The following is a 7,719-nucleotide window of genomic DNA, read 5'->3' on the forward strand; positions in this document are numbered from 1 at the left end:
CCCTCTCTCTGGATCACGCCTCCCCTGACTTGGATCAACACCCCTAGGCTTAAGACGCCCATCTTTCCTGGATCACCTGGCCTGAATCACACCTCTGTCCTGGCCTTGATCACGCCCTCCTGGCCTCGATCACGCCCCTGAGTGCACAGCCTCCCCTCATGAGCCTGAATCACGCCCTGTCCTGGATCACGCCGCCTGGCTTGCATCATGCTCCTGTGCGTAAGTCAGTTCGAAGAGAACTAAGAATGGAGTCGACCCTGTGACGTGTTGACATTATGGTATATTATGCACGTCTCTATATGTCTGGTGCAGGTATATTATGGTGCGTCTCTATTATGGTGCGTCTCTAGCGAGCTGGTATATTATGGTGCGTCTCAGCTGGTATAATATGGTGCACGTCTCCAGCTGGTATATTATGTTACGTCTCAGCTAGTATATTGGTGCACGTCTCCAGCTGGTATATTATGGTGCACGTCTCCAGCTGGTATATTATGGTGCACGTCTCCAGCTGGTATAATATGGTGCACGTCTCCAGCTGTGCTCTCCAGCTGGTATATTATGGTGCACGTCTCCAGCTGGTATAATATGGTGCACGTCTCCAGCTGGTATATTATGGTGCACGTCTCCAGCTGGTATATTATGGTGCACGTCTCCAGCTAGTATATTATGGTGCACGTCTCCAGCTGGTATATTATGGTGCACGTCTCCAGCTGGTATATTTATATTTACATCTATGTGAAGCATGTTTAGAGAGAGAGAGAGAGAGAGAGTAAACGACCATCACCACAGAGGTGTCCACACAGGGGCGGAGGGTAACGGTGTGATGGCCTTACCTCCCGACAGCTTCTATTGAGCCTAACGAAGACACAGAGCCCATATGGCCGTCCAGATGAGAGGTATAAGGCAACTCCAAGGGGGAAATTCTTTATGGGGCAGAGATAAAAGCCCGGCACAGTGGCAGTATCTTATCTAATAGGGACGCTCTCAACCTGTTAACTGGGTCTGCCCGAGGGGGAGGAAGGAGGGGGGAGGGAGAGAGGGAGGGGAGGGAGGGAGAGAGAGGAGGGAGGAGAGGAGTAGGGAAGGAGGGGGGGGATAGGGAGGGAGAAACATCCGTGAACATTTTCCAGCTCTAATTTCAACACTACGAGCAGTATACTTCGCCGGCCTCCTAAAAACCCGAATTCAAGTTTCTCCTCCACCTTCCCAAGGACCGTCTTTAATATACGTCTAAACTTATTTAATTTTCTCAATCTTCTTTTTAAAACTGTACTTCGTTTTCTATACCTACTTAACGACCCTGGAATAAGAGTTTTACATTGCTAATATATATTTTAACCCAGTCATATATCTGTGAATTTCATCGTTACTTTTTAATGTATGTGTTTTTGTTGTTGTTGTTTTTTTTTTTACTATTAAATCTTCAATAGAGAAAGTTTGATATAACGAGGAGGAACACAGGTGGGAAGATCTGGCTGGAGGAGTACTAGAGGGTGCTTGAGGGTTACGAGCCTATTGTTGTGGCGGAGGCAGATGGTAGCTGTCGTCTGGAGTACTAAACAAAAAATAAAAAAAAACAAGGGTGAAAATATACGATCAGAAGAGGAAATTTGATCTTTAAGTGAAGGTGAGACGCTTCTAAATGAGCCAATGAGGAATAAACACGTGGGAAGGATGATAAAATGAAAGAGTTAAGTGTGCTACGTCACAGGAAAAAAAATCTGATAAAAGACCAAAACAAAATAAATGACAACAATGAAATAAACCAACAGACATCTGGAGTACCGCTTCTGGGTGCCACCACGATAGGGAAGGAGTAGGGAGGGGGAGGGTGGGAGAGAACGAGAGGGAAAAATGGAGGTTAAGAGAGGAGGGGAGGAGATGGAGATGATGAGAGAAGGTATGGAAGATGGAGGTTAACAGAGGGAGGAAAGGGGGGAGGGAAGAGGGAGGGTGGGAGAGAAAGTGTGAGGGAAGGAGGGAGAGGACGAGAGGAAGAGGATGAGAGCAGAGAGAAGGAACATAGAGGTAGATTCTCCTTCCTCCTTGTCAATTGTAATTCAATTCATAATACACTGTACAACTAATTGGTGAGCAATAGAAGTTACACACAGATCTATACAGGTGTCTAGGTGGAGGGGAATACTGCTGAGAATAAGACTCATTACGGAGTAGGAATGAGGTAGCAGTCACAGTTGGGGGGGGGGTGTAGCCTAGTGAAGGAGGTGCAACACATAAGGTCCATTACATCCAGGAGGCACAACACCAGCAGTATCAGTGGTGTAAGGAGCGTTGGTAATGGTTAAGGAACACTAAAAACTCAAAGTCAATGAGGTGTGGAAAATAAAGGCCAGAGATGGTTATAATAGCGTGGGGTAACATACTCATAAGTGCTACAACCAACCAACACACTTATAATGGCTAGTGTTACTGAGGGTCCCTTCTAATATTTCCCCAGTGAAAAAGTACACAATAAAATATATATATATATACTTAAAGAGAGAAATAACTGGTTCTGAAAGTAATTGTAAACTTGGTACAATATGAGAGCAGGAAGTGGTTGAACTTACTCCTACAGCAGGCGTTTATGACCTCCTTCAGCGTCCCACACAATGGAGAGGTTCAACTTTACATCACAGACAGTTTACAACCCAAACATCTCACCATAAACTAACGAGACCAACTCAGAATAACAAATAATAACAATAACAATAATAATAATAATAATAATAATAATAATAATAATAATAATAATAAACGTGAGGTCAAAATAAATACGATTTATATACGAAGGGGACGAATGGGAGGATGAGTAGTACAATGGAGCAACTTTTAGACGACCTCCAGTTCTCAAGGTTTAAGTCCGTGTCGTGGGATGGATTACAGCATGTTACGTGGTGGTAGTAAATACATATCAAACTGTTATCATATTTTCACAGCAACACAACCTTGGTACTGGCAAAATGAAACAATATAACAGTGTGAATCAGGACCATTTGTGCATGTGTCTTAACAGTCATTATGGCGTAGTAAAAAGAAGCTAATTATTAAGAGGATAGAGAGGGAGAGAATAAATAAATACCGCTTCCTCTCCTTGTGGTGTGGCGGCAGCAGTAAGAGACGACCCCGCCCTACCCTCAACCCCGAACCCTCAGCCCCTCCCCCAACCTCAACCCCACCCCGCCACCAAAACTTTACACCTCCGGGCAAGAAGTACCGCCATCCCTCACGTGTTGAAAATATACGACTTTCCAACAGACCAGTCCAGTCGGCCACCAGTAGGAGCGAATTTATTGCCTTGACTTCTTTATATATTTTTTCCCCCCTTCAGGTTACAACAGTTGTGACTCTTGTGGTGTTGACAACGGACCACACACACACACACAGCAGCAGGGTCGAGGAATTATATTTGGCCTGAGGAGTTATGAGATAGAGTGTGGCGATATTTACTGATCGGTACTTAGGAAGAGAGGTTACCGCGGCCAAGTGGGACCCCCCCCAAACCTACCCAGTTGTGAACGGGTACCTGATTTTAGTTCGGGAAATAAAGGCTGGCCACACTGCCTCCTTGTGTGCCGAGGTTTAGTATTCAATATCCACACTGCCTCTTACAGTCTGCCAGGCCTATGGGGACGACTTTCACTTTTCACAGAGGAAACTGCCAGAAATACAACTGATATTTGTTTTACACACACACACACACACTTCATCTGGGTCGCTTCTCTCCCATTATCATCCATCCTACGCTATCTTCTCTAGTTCCTATATCCACCTTCTTCTTGGTCTACCCTCTCCACCTCCATCTTCCACGCTCTCCTTCTCTTCCTCTCCTCTTGGTCCTCCTCCTCTATTCGCGACACATACCCTGCCCCACCCTAAGCTGTTACCAGCTATCTTTCGTCTTAAAATGTTCCTTCAGCCCAATTTCCTCCCTCATATCCGACAACCTTTCTCTCCTCCCTCTCTACTTCCTGTTGTCTCTTTCTTCACTTCAACCCCGACCTTAAACCATAACTACAACTCCGTCACATCTACGCTACTTTCCCTTCAGTATCATTTATCTTTTTTATCCTATATAATTCCCCTTTTATTGTTTCTATATTAATGCTCTTGTTTATTACCCTCCTCTGCACCTCCCTATACTACTATTATCACCAACCACCTTTGTTAACTCCCCTTCCCAACTAACTTAAGTATATTCACTGTTATCTGTTATGTAAATACTGTCTTGTCTTCCTTCTCCCCCGCGCCTACACCGTCTCTGTCTTTCCCAAAGGTCAATTTTCAGCCCAAGTGGTTTCAGAAGTTATATCCTTCCCACGAAAACGTTCCTCAACTCTTCTCTGCCATGTATATACTAACATCTTACACATCAAAAGAATATTATACACTTACAGAGAAACATGCACACATACCTACACAGCCAATGATATTCACAAGCACCTCCATACACACTGACAATAATATCTACGAACTGGAAATCTTATCTACAGAACAAGGTAAACACGCTATAAAAATAACCACAACAATTAACAAGATGGATATATAGACAACATAACACGGTGGATATAAATACTCCAGAAAAAAATACGAAATTAGACAAAAGAGCATCTAGACCAAGAGTTTGATTCCCTTATACAGCATCATGGCAATATAGACAACATGACACGGTGGATATATATACTATGTGTTGTGAGTCTGGAAAAAAGAGCATCAAGAGCGAGGGAATTCGATTCTCTTATACAGCAACAGTCACCCGCCACCCAAACACCACTAAAATTTGCTTTTCGCCCACAAAAGATCGCTTGAGCCAGGGCTGAGAGTATCAAATTTAGAGGGATAAAGATGGTGGTGGTTGGGGTAGTAGTGGTGAAGGTGGTGGTGGTGGGAGTAGGGGTGGTGGTGGTAGGGGTAGCGGAAGGGGTGGTGGTGGAGGTAGGGGAAGGGGTGGTGGTGGTAGGGGAGGGGTGGTGGTGGTAGGGGAAGTAGTGGTGGTGGTAGGGGAAGTAGTGGTGGTGGTAAGGGAAGGGGTGGTGGTAGGGGAAGTAGCGGTGGTGGTGGCAAGGGTAGTGGCCATGGTGGTAGAGGTAGTGGCAGTAGTATCAACACATAGTAGTAGTGTAAAGTATATTAACTAACGTCAGCAGTAACAATAATAAAGCAGCCTTATAAATAGTAATATACCTCGACTAAAGCACTTCAAAATATAAACAAGACAGCGTAAATGAAAACATTGTAAACTGATTATTTTAACGAGACTTAATGTGTTGGGTTTATCTTACTGGTATGACGTAAACAAGCATGTGAACACGATAGCTTAAACAAAAGGTTAAACCATCTTCTTCAAAGGGGTTAAACCATCCCCTTCAAAGGATTAAACCACCGTCCTCAAAGGGGTTAAACCATTACCCTCAAAGTGTTAAATTTAAACTATCATCTTCAAAGGGTTAAATATTAAGGGAGGAATATATATCCACTATTACGAGTCCAAAAGCTATAGTTCATGTATCACAATAAGAACACAGACGTGAAGAAACTCCTCAGGGGGACACGAGGAACATGAATACACGATTATGTAGAATATTGACCAGGATGATTGTCCGAGTGTCTGAGCAGGATACCACCTTCGGCAGGATAACCTCTTAAACTGTTCCAAACATCCTACATCGTGTATTTTCAGTGTTTGGTAATAGGATGCCTCGGTGAGTACACTTGATAATAACACTAGATTCGTCTCTTCCATCATTTATTACTATAAGTTTCACCTACACCTAGTTTGGCTATTGGATAAATATGTAATAGGAAAATACTATCAGAGCAATGACTGTCAAAAATATTTATATAGGGAGAGAAACTATTACATGATGGTCGTGAAGGAGGACTGGAGGCTGGGGCTGGAGGTTGGGGCTGGGGGCTGGGGCCTGGGCTGAGGCTGTGGGTTATGGCTAGGATGTTGGGGGCTGGGGCTGGAGGCCTGAGGGCTTGGTCGTAAATGGCCTCAGATTCAAACTTGTCAAGGAGAGTTTAGGGTCTGGAAGCTCCTCCTCAAACGTGGGATCACTATTCCATTTCAAGATGGAAAAAGTATTTGTAAAGGTTAGCAGCTGTGAGTGTGGCTGACACCAGCACTGACAAGAAGACGCGAGTTGTGGGGGGAATACTCTTATATATACCGTAGATGTTGTCAACGAGTACTGGAGTTTACAGAATTACTTTTATATACAGTATAGGAAACTTTTATACGAGAAGTTATCTGCAGGCTGTAGGCACACGACAATACTGACGCTGATGGTGGAGTAGAGCGGGTGGGTGGAGCAGGTGTTGTGGAGGAGAGGTGGGTGGGTATTGATACTATGGAGAACTGGTTATCACTTGAACTTTACCAGGCTGAGGATATCACAAGTTCAACGTCTGAGTGTGTGTAGCGGCGGTCACACCAACTAATTTTTACCCGCCTTTTGATGTATCTAAAGTCGTACGTCGTTTTAAGATCTTAGAACAATTTGAAGGGAGTGGTAATGAGTGGTGTAGTAGATGTGTAATAATTAAAATATTAATAATTAACGGTTTATTGAAAAAGTTCTGCAGCCCGAAGGCTAAAAATATACATTAGACAAAATGACTTATTGCATACAAAGACATGGGGTGGGTGGGTCGTTTAACAAAAGCTTTCATTACTGAAAGGAAAAGGAACATGAACTGAACATACAAATTATTATAGTTTACAGTTGATGGTCCGGGCTGGTCTCTTGCCATACTGTGTGAGGTCACATAGGCCTCGTGGTTCAATAACTCGTCCGTAGGTGTTAATATGAAGGACCTCACTGGCTCATGGAGACACCGAGTGGTGTGGTGTTCACGTGGTGTGTGTGTGTGTGTGTGTGTGCGTGTGTGTCTTGATCACACAGGAACCTCTTACTCGTGTCACGTGTGAGAGTCAAGGCATCACAAGGCACCCTGAGGCATCGTGTCGTTCAACGTAGAGGAGTGTGTGTGATCCCTCCACCACTCACACCCCGAGACTCAATACTGGAGAGAACCCGGAAGAGCAGGAAGAGTAGGAGGGGTAGGTAGAGAAGGAGGAGGAGGAGGAAGACGTGGAGGAGTTGACCTTTAGAAGAGCAGTAGTCCGTCGCCCGCCTCCCTTCCTTCCACCGTTGCTTCACCATACATTACGAACGAGAAAAATGTGTCCAGGTCGCCCATTTTTCATTGTTAAATTTATATACGGTAATTTAATTCGTCTGTTTTTGTAATTCCAGAAAATAATCAATATAAATAATCTTACTTTGTTTAGGGATATAGTTAAATAGTCTAATTAATATATATTTTGGTCAGGATATATTCTTCACTATGCCTTCCTCCATACAAATATACCATGGATATATACACACATCACCAATACATTACATAAACGTGCTACAGCCAAAGGACCCAACCTCCGCCACCATGACAGATGAAACTTAACAATCTGGAACTAAACTCGAGTGCTTCCTTCCATAACTTGACCGTGATCATGAGAGTTCACCTTCAGGTCATCCCCCCGCTCTAAGTAACCAGGTGAAGTATGACTTAATATATCTGTCCATTATTTAAACCTACTTTAATCTTTTCCGATTTTAGACAATTATCAACACTGACAGAGACGTAATGGACACAAAAGTTAAACACTCGTCCCAATGTTCTCAGAGATGTGGGACTGTCCATCACCTCACACCC

This window comes from Homarus americanus, unplaced genomic scaffold (genome assembly GCF_018991925.1).
Source record: "Homarus americanus isolate GMGI-L3 unplaced genomic scaffold, GMGI_Hamer_2.0 scaffold32583, whole genome shotgun sequence".
NCBI lineage: Eukaryota > Metazoa > Arthropoda > Malacostraca > Decapoda > Nephropidae > Homarus > Homarus americanus.